The sequence below is a fragment of the Nannospalax galili genome, unplaced genomic scaffold (assembly GCF_000622305.1).
Source record: "Nannospalax galili isolate Female #2095 unplaced genomic scaffold, S.galili_v1.0 scaffold351, whole genome shotgun sequence".
NCBI lineage: Eukaryota > Metazoa > Chordata > Mammalia > Rodentia > Spalacidae > Nannospalax > Nannospalax galili.
Window position 1 is genome coordinate 2,920,719 of NW_008330327.1, and position 12,499 is coordinate 2,933,217.

Here is a 12,499-nt window from a genome sequence, read left to right on the forward strand (position 1 = left end):
TCCCTCTCTCTCTCTGCCTTCTATACATATTGAAGATGTGAGCACTCAGCTTTCTGCTCCCACTACCTCTGCCACCATGCCTCCCTGCCATGATGGACTCTTATCTCTCCTGAGGCATCAGCCCAATAAACTCTTCCTTCTATTCGTTGCCTTGGTTGTGGTGTTTTATCACAGGAACAACAAAGCAACTAATATATACCTCTCCAACTGCAAATGTTTTAAATATTTTATTGTATTTCTTTGTTTGGGCACATGTGGGGGTCAGTGGGCAACTTGCAGGAGTCAGTTCTCTTCTTCTACTCTTGTAGGTCCAGGGGATCAAACTTAGTTCATCACAATTAGGAGTAAGTGCTTCTACCCCACTGAGCCTCTTGCTGGCCCTGAAAATGTTTTATTTTAAATGTATGTGTATGCACCTGTTTTTCTATATGTGCACTATGTGCATGCACTATGGGTGTGCAGTGCCTGAAAGGCCAGAAGAGGGCATCATATCTCCTGGAACTGGAGTTACAGGCAGTTGTGAGCTGCCCACTGTGGGTGCTGGGAACCAAGCTCAGATCCTTTGTAATAGTGTCAAGTGTTCTTAACCACTGAGCAATCTCTAGCCCTCTGAAAAGATATTTCTAACCACCAAATTTCAGAAATGATCATTTTATGTGTGCAAATATATTGCCATTAATTTGGTAGGTTTGGGGCCTTGATAATGTCCTGGCTATGACCCCAAAAATGTTGTTTATGAAATGACAGAATTGTGTCACCAGGAAGACAATTACCAAGTGATTTTTAAGTTTGTTATTAGGTTGCAGAAATGGCTTTTTTTCCCCAAATGCCACAAAACAGAATATAACACAAAATGGAAGAGGGGTTCAGACTTGCAAAAAGGCCACTGTCTACAGTGACTGAGGCAGGCTCTCCTCTAGTATTCCTGCAGCTCAGCCCTCTGTCATCTGCTTGCCCACCTCAGCCTGAGCCCATGACTCTCTGCCTCCTTTCCAGCAAATAGAAGTAGGAAGGCCCACACAGCAATCTTAGCAATAGGTCTAATTCAAAGAGACCTGTATTAGTTACTTTTCTGTTGCTGTGACAAAATACCCTGACAAAAGTAACTTAAGAGAGGAAGGACTTATTGTGATTTTCAGCTTAGGGGGATCGTTTCATCATGGTGGAACAGGCATGGCAGCTGGAGCAGGAGACAGCTGGTCACAGCACATCAGCATCAGGAGTTAAGGAGCATTGAATATCTGTGCATGTTCCCCTTTTATTTTGTTTTATCTTATTTTATTTTGTGTATGTGTGTGTGTGTGTGTCTGCGTCTGTGTGTGTGTGTGTGTGTGTGTGTGTGTGTCTGTGTCTGTGTCTGTAGAGGCTAGAAGAGGGTGTTGGATTCCTTGGAGCTGGACTCACAGGCAATTATAAGCCACCTGATATGGGTATTGGGAAATAACTCAGATGTGCAAGAGCAGTGAGTGTTAACCACTGAGCCATCTCTCCTCTCCAGCCCCAACTTTCTCCTTCTTACGTAGTCTAGGACCCAAGCCCAGGAATGTTGCTGTCTGCTTTTAGAGTGGGTCTTCCCACATCAATAAACCTAATCAAGATAATCCCTCTTAGACATGGCCAGAGGCTTGTCTCCTAGGTGACTCCAGATCCTGTCAAGTCGATATGAATATTGGCCATCACAAGCTCTCTGCCATGATAGAGGAGCTGACGACTTAAACAACGGTTTCATATGACCACTTTTTACCCCTCATTCCTCTTCAATGGTTGATTTAAATCCTCACTTGAAAATAGCCTCAGCGTAATGGGAATACCATTCACCTAGCCAGATAGAGAATGCATGCTAAACAAAGCAGTTGACAAATTTCCAAACTGACTCAACTCCTCACTTTTTTTCAGCTTACATCAAAATAATACTAAACAAATCAAATTTAAATAGTATGTTAGGCTTAAAACATGCTTTTCCAGGTATATAAACTTTGCAAAGATTCCGAAGCTGGATCTGGATTTGGCCTGTATCCCCAGTGCAGAAACAGGAAAAGGAAAGCACTGGAGGTCCCTAATGTGTTGTAAACTGCTAACTGGACTCAGCTGGGGGTCCTGGCTCTGCCCAGCGTCCATCATTCCCTTTGCTGTCACTGTGCATTCAACATGAGCACATAGCACACAACTCGTGGAGCAAAGTGAGGAGGGGGCCAGCCCACTTCCTCCAAGGAATCTTACACAGGGTGCCTGACAGTGTTTCCAAGTGGCCTGGAGTCTTAAGGGCGACAAACAGCTTCAAACCTGAGCACTCTTCAGTCATCTCTCTGACCCCCAAACAGCACCCTCTGGAGTCTGGAACTGACCACATACAGAGCTTTGGAGAGTTTCTGAAAGATTTCAGGGCTATTTTGTTTCCTGAAGCAATGATTAGACACTGTTGCAGAAGGCTATTGCTTTTGTTTGCTCTTCACTCATTCATTAATTAGTCCACTCATCCATCTGTCCATCCGTCCATCCATCCATTCATCCATCTATCTATCCATCCATCCATCCATCCATCCATCCATCCATCCAACCATTCATCCATTGCCTACCTCTCCCAGCTAAGATATAAGATCTATGAGGACAAGAATCTTGCCTGCTTTGCCCAGTGATAAACCTCAGCACTTAGTGTAGTGGCTGGTACACTGTACCCACTGAACGAAAGTATTGACTACACACCGAGATTCTATAAATTTCCCCTATTTTGACTAAATTATATCTCATCGCCATATATACTGATAAAACCACAGGCAAAATCTGTAGAAGACAAGAGAATTTCGGTAGTAGCAGGAGCAGTCAGAAGGGGCTGTGTCCATGTGGGGCTACCCCCACCACCAGCTATAGAGAAGCTTGTAACTCAGTGGCAACAACCATCTTCCTAAACAGCCACCAAAAGATGGACCAGCTGATTATACCATGAGTTAGCATTTCTTCATTTCAAAAATCCCTAGGTAGTCTTTTGAGATATAACTATCAATTTTTATATTAAAGTGAATATGTATCAGAATTTGTAAATGAGATTCTCAAAGAAAACTGACACCACCAGATATTGGTTATAACTACTGGCCTAAACACTTAGTAAATAACAAGAGATCCCCCACTGAAATATTGTATGGCCTTAAATAACAGGGAAATCCAACTTGGGGGCTCTGAGAATGGAGTCCAGAGCTTCCTGTGTACTGGACTGGACTTCTCAATGTCTTACTTTCCCCAGCAGCTACAAAGGAGAGGGAAAGGGAAGGAGAGAGGAAAGAAGGAAGGGAAGACAGGAAGGAAAGGGATGGGCAGAGATGGTGGGATTGGTTAGAAAGAAGGTGCCTTAAGAACTAGACATAGATTTGTGTGTAAATGTGTGTGTTAGATGTGTGTGTATATCTGTTAGATGTGTGTGTGTGTGTGTTTGAGAGAGAGAAAGAGAGAGAGAGTATGTGCATGGTATATACACCCATGAACACATATGGAGACCAGAGGCGGATGGGAGGTGTACTGTTCTGTCACGCTCCATCTTTATTCCCTTGAGACAGAGTCTCTCACCGAACCTGGAGCTTGGCTGGTAACCTACCAATCCTCCTGTCTCTGTCCCTCCAGTGCTGGGGTTACAGGTGCACATACAAGCATGCTTGGCTTTTTGGCATGTGCTCTGGGATCCACTCTCAGGTCTTCATGCTTGCATGGCAAGTGCTCTTATCTACTGAGCCATCTCTATAGCCTTGGAAGTCCTGTAAACCTAATACACACACACACACACACACACACACACACACACACACACTTCCACTCAATTCTCTAAGGCTTTCTCTCAGTAATATTTAGAGAAATACTACAATATGACCCAGTTTTTAAACATTTAACATGTACTTTACTTAGAAAATGTTTCTGACAGTTTCCTAGTAAGCAATTACAAAGGGTCAATTTTAACAGCTTCAGAGCAGACATCTGTCACGAGTGTTCACCTGAGGCAGTGGTGTCCTGGAGCTGACTGGACTCATAAGAGCAGAGTGTGCCCACTATGTACATCTCCTTCCAGCTCCCAGTCCAATGGCTTTACCTTTGTAGCATACAATGGCCTTGGACAGATTATTTACATAATCGAAAAAATTTAAAAACACTATATTAGGACTGTTTTTTCAGAGACGCGATTATCAAATGTGGTTCAATGCATGACTGCTTAAGGGGTCTTTGAATAACAAGGATGTTGAGTAGTGGCCACCTGTGGCCCTGTAGAGTGTAACTGTTCTCTGCCTACCGTGGACCTCAGCCAAAGCTCCGTCTCCAGGGAAAGTAGGACAGGAGGTACAGGAACGAGGAGGTCAGCTAGCATGAAGCAGCAGCTCATTCTGGGTTTCAAGGTGCTCAGTGTCCCACCCCTGCACACCAAAATCCAAGGTAGGGAGATTTGTTATACAATCATAGTTTGATCCCAAGCAACTTCCACTATTAGGAAGGGCAGCGAGGTCATGACACAAAATGACTCTAGGGTCTAGAACTGGCCCAGACTCGTTCCAAAGTCCCTGAGGATTGTGAGAAGTCTTAAAGATGCCCAGCTGTGTCGTGCCTTCATCATTTTGTGCTTTGGCAATACACGCCTGTGGAAAACCTCTGTCTAGAGGGTCCCCAGTGCCACGTGTCCCATAGAAGGAGTGGGCCTTCAAGGCAGCACTTTGACAAAAACACACAGTGATGGGTAGGAAAGGAATGACTGCAGCTCTAGAGGTGCTGCTGCCTGGGTACCTAAAAGCAGGACTAAGCCACTCCAGCTCAAGTAAGCCCTGAACCTGTTCCACAGGGACACTGGACTTCTTGCTAATAAGGGATGCTTCCCTAGCATTTATATGATACCCCGTCAACATGCTCTATATATGCATACAAAAACATATTCAGGGGGGCTGGAGAGATGGCTCAGCAGTTAAGAACACCGGTTGTTCTTGCAGAAGACCCAGGTTCGAATCCCAGCAGCCACATGGCAGCTAACAACTGTCCTTAACTCCAGTTCCAGGGGCTCTGACAGCCTCTTCTGACCTCTGCGGGCATTGTATGACACGGGTGCACTAACCGACATGCAGGCAATACATGCGTACATGTAAAAATAAAAATAATAATTTAAAAAACATATTCAGTTAAGAATATTTGTTACTAGATTGTGATGTTGGGATTGATTTTTTCAATATTTTGTCTTCTACAGACATTTAAGAAAATAACCCTAAGTCAGGTATTTAGCTATAATAATAAGAATATTCAAGAGCAGGGGGTATAAGCTCAGGTACAGAGGCTAGCGGAGCATACATGGCACACTAATTTTGATCCCAGTATTGCAAAATAAATAAATACCAGACACAGAGTGCACACCTGTAATCCCATCAATCAGGAAGCTGAGGCAGGAGGATGATGAGTTTGAGGCCAGCCTGGCAGAAGAGACAGAACATTCCACTTAAGTGTAGAGAATTGCTTCCAACCTAGAGGATTTATGCTTTACAAATAAGGAAATTCAGACTGTTCCCCAACCTGTGAGATCTGCCTAACTCAAGCACAGGCAGAAATGAAGCTGAGCCATGTATAACCCAGGGCTCAGGAAGGGATAGGCTGAGATCCAACAGCCTCAGTGGCACAGGGAAGAACAGCACAGTCACAGACAGGACCCCCAAAATCTTAGCTGTAGGCAGCACCAGGTGTTACCTACCCTAGCTGATCCCTGTAGGTCCCTGTAAATCTATTAGGTGAGCGTGATTAAAGCTGATCTTTTGTCTTCTCTTAAATTTCTTTCATGTTGTATTTTGCAATTAAAAAGCAAAAATAAGACTAGTCAAGAGGTAATGTGTAACATTTCCTGAGTACTGTCTAAAGTGGGGACTCTGCGGTCCCCATGATGTTTGAACCTGTTTCTTTGTTGAATCTGAAGGGGCATGTTTGTGGAATGAAGCAGGGATACAGCACTTCTCTCTGACTCCTGAAAGTCACAAGGCGTGCTTTATGCCTGGCTGTCCACTCCCCCACGCAATGACAAGGTCCTCTGTGACAGACAGAGGCAAGGCGGGAAGCACTGAACCGCAGACTCTAATGACCTCCCTGCATGCTAACATGGGGTCAATGAGACCTGAATTGAAATGTGCGCTTGAATGGCTTTCTGAAAAGTCCTGTGCTTCTGTCTCTGCAGAACTTAAAACTTCCTTCAAGGAAAGAGAAGAACAGTGCTCTTGTGGATGCTTGTTTTCCACCTTACCTCTTTCACGGGGAGAACACAGAGGTTTGGGTTTCTGTTGCTGACAGAATGGAAACAGAATCTGAGGAGGCAGTGTTCTCCACAGCAGAGTCTGAGACGGGAAGGCTTAGCAGATGCACCTCCACGTGTGTCCCAATAACCCCCTGCTAAGCGGAAGCTATCATAAGTCACAGATACAGTAAATACACGCCATGGCTTAGCAACATGGCATCACGGCATGCTGTGGAGTCACAGGAGCCTGGCAATGTGGGGGATACAGCACACTGATACTGCCCAGCATCAAAAAAACATAGCATGTGGCAAACTGCTAGCCCAGGAAAGGGTCAAAATTTGCAAGATAGGGTTTCTACTGATCAAGTATTGCTTTCATACCATCATTAAGTCAAAAACCTATGACAAGCTATCACAAATAGAAAACTATGTGTTTTTCTTTTATTAGGAAGTACAACTCCATAGAGCAGGAGTAAGGGGCAAGGGAGAGACATAAGGAAGGAAGGTATCTATCGGCTCAGCATGAAGTGTCTCTCATGGGATGTCTATACCCTTCCCTCCTGGTTGTGCACGTGTGTGCACCAAGTGAGGCTCCATAGTTTTCTGTGCTCCAGTGTCGACAGGGAAGCCCCAGGATGAAAGGCAGGAAGCATGAAGCTGGGCACTGTCAGATGGTCTCTGCTCAAAACAGGCTGTGGTCCTTCTACTGTTCACACTGCAGTGCTAGAACTGGACCAGAAATAAAGCAGAGCATCAAAGGTATCTGCTAGAGGGAGATGTGGAAGGAAGATTAGGATTAAGATGCAAGCTTGGTCAAAAAGTATCCCTGAGCAGAAAGCTGCAGCTGCATTCCAGCCAAACTCTGAACAGGAGAGTGACATGGCTATGCTTCCTGCCTGTAAAGCTAACAACCTCCATCCAGAGGTAAACATCCATCAATCAGGACTTCCTTCATTTTCATATTAGAATTGCATGATTGTTAGGCTTATTCTAACTGAATGAGGATTGGTTCAAAATGGAGACTTGCCTCAGTCCATCATCTTATACCAGTGATTCTTTTGTTGGTCATGTTGGCTAAGATCTTTGAAGTAGTGATGGTTAATATTGTTGACAGGGCCTAAAATCACCTATGAGACAAACCTCTCAGCTTGTCTATAAGGAAGTTTTTAGATTGGGTTAATTGAGATTGGAAATCCACACTAAATGTGGGTGGTAGTATTCTGTGGGCTTATGTCCTGGACTGAATAATAAGGAGATGCAATGCAACCAGCGGCCTCAAGGTCCTCCCATCATGCTTTTCCCCACCATGGTGTACTATACTCTCAAACTGTTGTCCAAAACAAATCTTTCCTTCTTTAAGTTGTTTTTGTGGGATATATCTGTGTTGTTGCTCTAATAAACCTGAACATGTTTAGGACTTTAGAACTGGTTTGTAGGAGGAATGTGAAAATGTGTGGAACTTTGAGTTACAAAAGCCCCAGATTGCTGTAAGCAGAAGTTAATGAGCCATTCTGGTGGGAGTTTGGAAGATGAATGCCAAAAGGTCTCTGCAGAGCGGAGGCCATATCGTGAGGTCTCTGCATAGCGGAGGCCACATTGTGAGGTCTAGCTTGTTTGGTGAAGGAAATCTCAGGAGAGGATGGCATTCAGGCTGTGTATAGTTACTGTTCATTGCTCTTATCCGGGCCTCCAGTGAGAGAGAACAAACAGCAAAAGAAACGGCAAAGTGTGGCAAGAAAGGGGTTTAACAAGGTGAGGACTGAGAAAGCAGTCATAATCATTAAAGAGACTCGTTCTATTAAAGAGAAATTTCCTGCTCTGCACTGCGACAATAGGAAAGGTTCCTTGAGAGTAAGACCTTACCCACAGAAGGCCCCCCCTGAGGATAATGCAAATTCATTTAAAAGGAGAGAGCCTAAGCTGAGAATACCATGGAAAGAGTTCTCTGGTTAATGACAGCTCCCTAGGAAAGTGTTTCTGCGGTGTCAGCCTGGAACGCACACAGGGGCCTCTGAAGCTGTGGTCCAGGAGGGCCAGGCTACAGCTAAGGCTGGCAATAGAACTTGGCAGCAGCATCCACATGATTCTAAAACAAAAATCATATTCATTTATAATGTGCTATCTTTACTTAGATACGAACTTGTAAATATGCAGCGGTTTCCAGCTGGGGTTGGACAGGCACAGAGCTATAGTTTGGATATGGTTTGAGCATGGGTCTTCATCCCAAATTTCAGGTGTTGAAATTTGGTTTCATTGTGAGGTGTTAAGAGAGTAGACTCTCAATCTAACTGTGGTATTTACAAGTGGGACTTTTAGGAGGATTAATAGGTCATCGGTAGAGCACCTATTATTGAAGCCTACTGGATGAGAGAGAGAGAGAGAGAAAGAGAGAGAGAGAGAGCTGAAGAAACACCTGCACTCCCTGTCCCATGGCATATGATACCCTGCACTGCCTTGGGACTCTGCCAGCAAGACCAGCACTAGATTGAGCCCCTCAACCTTGTACCTCCAGAACCATGAGGTAAATAAACATCCTGATACTGGTTCTTACTCTTGTCACTGTGACCAAATACCTGACAGAAAACAACTTAAGGAAAGATTTCTTTGGGCCCATTTCCAGAGATTTGGGTCCTTCATGGTAGGGAAGACATGACAGAGAGGGGCATTTCAGACCATGGAAGTCACAAATAGAGAAAGAGAATGTAGGGAGAAGCTAGGACAAGATCATAAGTCCCAAGGACCTGTTCTTAGGGACATACTTCCTCAAATGAGGTCCCACATGCGACCATTTACCAGCTTCCAGCCATGCCATCTTACTGAGAATCCATCAAAATAATAATCCATTGATTAGGTCAAAGCCCTCATGATCTTATTGTCTTTTAGAACTCCATCATAGACATGCCTAGAAGGAGGTTTTATTAATCTCCTAAGCATCTCTTAATTTAATCAAGTTGACCATCATAGTAAGGCATTGCATTCCACATTATGAGACAAATATAATCCCCTTTTAAAAGAAAATAACTCATCCTCTATGGTATTATGTTATTGGTAATAGAAATGTTCAGATGTGCATAGGGGATTGCTATATTCAAAACACCTGAGCCAGGTGGTGCTGCACACCTCTGATCCCAATAGCGAGGAAGCTGAAACAGAAGGATCACGTTCAAGGCAAGGCTGGGCTACATAGCACAAACCTAACTCATACAAACAAAACAACAACAACAAAAAATCCTAAAACTATCAATTATATGGGTATCAGTTATGGTCTGGGTCAGAAATGTCTCCCAAAGCATCATGTGTTTAAATACTTGGTACATGCTTGATAGTGATGTTTTGAGAGGCTGTAAAACTTTGGGAGGTAGGACCTGGCTGGCAGAGCTGGGTAATTAATATAGATCTAATTAAAAAATTCCCACAATGCATTTCTCTTTCACAACCCCGAATCAGACCCACCACCATGTGAGCCACTGTCACTGGTGGGAATATCCTCATCCTTAAAAGTGTTGCCAAGGGGAAGATCAAGAACAAAACTTCACTGAGACTCTTGATTGTAAAGTACATGAAATCAAGACCAACCATAAAAATAAAAAGCATATACCTGCTAAAATTATTTATAACAAGACATTTTCCTCAATAAATTTGTTTTTTCAACCTCTAGGTCTCCAAAGCTTTTTTTAAAACTTAAGAGAGAAATTAAAGAAGGTACTAGAATGTGGAAAGACTTCTTGTGCTCATGGATTGGAAGAGTCAATATTGTGAAAATGGCTATATTGCCAAAAGCAATCTATAGATTTAATGCAACCCTCATCAAAATACCAACATTCTTCACATAAATAAAAAAAAAGTATTAAAAATCATCTAAAAGTACAGAAGACTTGGATAGTGAAAGTCAGGTCAGCAAAAACAATAGTGCTAGAAGTATCACCATGCCTAATTTCAAATTATATTACAAAGTCCTCATAATAAAAGCAGCCTGGTCCTAGCACAAAAACAGGCATGTAAATCAATGGAACAGAGTAAAAGACCTAGACATAAACTCATCTGGTTTTTGACAAAAATGCCAAAAATATTCACTGGAGAAAAGACATGCCTCTAACAAATGGCTCTGGAAAAACTGAATATTCACACTAAGAACAATAAAACTAGATCCTTATCTCTTACCTCCCACAAAAATCAACTCCAAATGAATCAAAGAACTTAATATAAGACTGAAACTCTGAAACTGCAAGAGGAAACAATAGGGGAAATACAAGATACAGCACAAATAAAGACTTTCTCAATAGGCGTCTAATCACTCAGGAAATGAGGACAATTATAGACAAATGCATCTCATGAAACTAGAGAGCTTCTGGACATCAAAGGAAACAGTTAACCAAGTGAAGAGACAACCTATAGAATTAGAAGAAATCTTTGCCAGCATCTGAGAGTGGATTAGTATCCAGCATATACAAAGAATTCAAAGACTAAACAATAAGCAAATAAACAACGTAATAAAAAAATAGGCTAAGGAGATAAACAGAGAGTTCTTGAAAGAAGAACTACAATGGCCAATAAATATTTTAAGATGTGTTCAACATCCTTAGCCATCAGGGAAATGTGAGCTAAAACCACTTTGAGATTCTACCTCTCCTCTGTCAGAATGGCTATCATCAAGAAAACAAATGAGAACAGATGCTGCTGAGGGTGTGGGGAAAGAAGGACCCTTACAACTGCTGGTGGGAGTGTAAACTGGTGCAGCCATTATGGAAATCAGTGTTCAGTTTTCTAAAAAAAGGTAAAAAATTAAGCTACTACATGATCCAGCTATACCACTCCTGGGCATCTACTCAAAGGACTCTATATCCTACTACAGAGATACTTGTTCATCCATGTTTACTGCTGATCTATTCACAATAGCAAAGAAGGTAAACCAGCCCAGAGGTCCATCAACAGATGAATAATGAAAATATTATATATAGTAGAATTTTAATCAGCCATAAATAAAAATAAAATTATGAAATTTGCATGAAAATGGATGGAACTAGAAAATATTAGATGAGGTGCCCCACACTTAGAAAGACAAACCCTATGTGTTCTCTCATACGTAGATCTCTGTTTCTAATTTTTATATATGCATAGCACATCACACAGGAGTGAGGGAGTACAGATGTCAGGAAACTAGAAAAGGGCCCTTAAGAGGGGAAAATTAAGGCTTTAAGGGTAATAGAATCCATGTGATATACAAGTAAAGAGGTGAATGCTGGGGGGTGGGAGGGGATGTGGAATGAGGAGAGAGCCAGGGAAGGGTCAACCAAAACTTACTAAGTACAAAAATGCCAAAAGGAAACGTTACTTTGCCAGAAGAAGAAGGAAGAGGAGGAAGAGGAGGAAGAGAAGGAAGAGGAAGAACACTAGGTGAAAAATTAAAAATCGATATGTAGACAGACAGACAGATAGATAGATAGATAGGTAGATGGATGAAACTGTGTGTGGCACAAACGTGTTTTCAGGTTTTGTTTATTAAAGCCTATACATGAAAGAAAAATTAAAAATCGATATGTAGATAGACAGACAGATAGACAGATAGATAGATAGGTAGATGGATGAAACTATGTGTGGCACAAACGTGTTTTCAGGTTTTGTTTATTAAAGCCTATACATGAAACTACAAAAAGTTATAATATGCTGCTCTCCTATCCTCAGGCCTCTCGGGGTGGGTCTATCGCAGAGCCCTCCGTGCCTTGACTCCCCTGGCCTCATTTGCCCTTCCATCTGCCCCGCTGTTCTCTGCTCCTGGTTTGGGCCCTGCGCCATTCCTAGTCTTGGGGCCCCAGACACCTGGGGAACCAATACTGCTTCCTGATCTTTTTCACCCAGACCAACTTAGTGCCTTTCTTGGGCCCCAGGAGCACTGCTTCGGGACCTGGCCCCGCCCTCACCTCTCCCTGCTTCCCTGGACCTGCACCACTGGCTAACTCTCCTGGCCTGCTCTCCTGCCCTCAGGCCTCTCTTGGGGTAAGTCTATCACACAGCTCTCCGCGCCTTGACTCCCCCAGCGCATTCACCCTTCCATCTCCCCCACTGTTCTCTACTCCTAGTTTTGGCCCTGCGCCATTCCTAGTCTTGGGGCCCCAGGAACCTGGGGAACCAATACTGCTTCCTGATCTTTTTCACCCAGACCAACTTAGTGCCTTCCCTGGGCCCTAGGAGTACTGCTTCTGGACCTGGCCCCGCCCTCACCTCCCTTTACTTCCCTGATCCTGGAACACCCGCTAGCCTCTTTCTGAG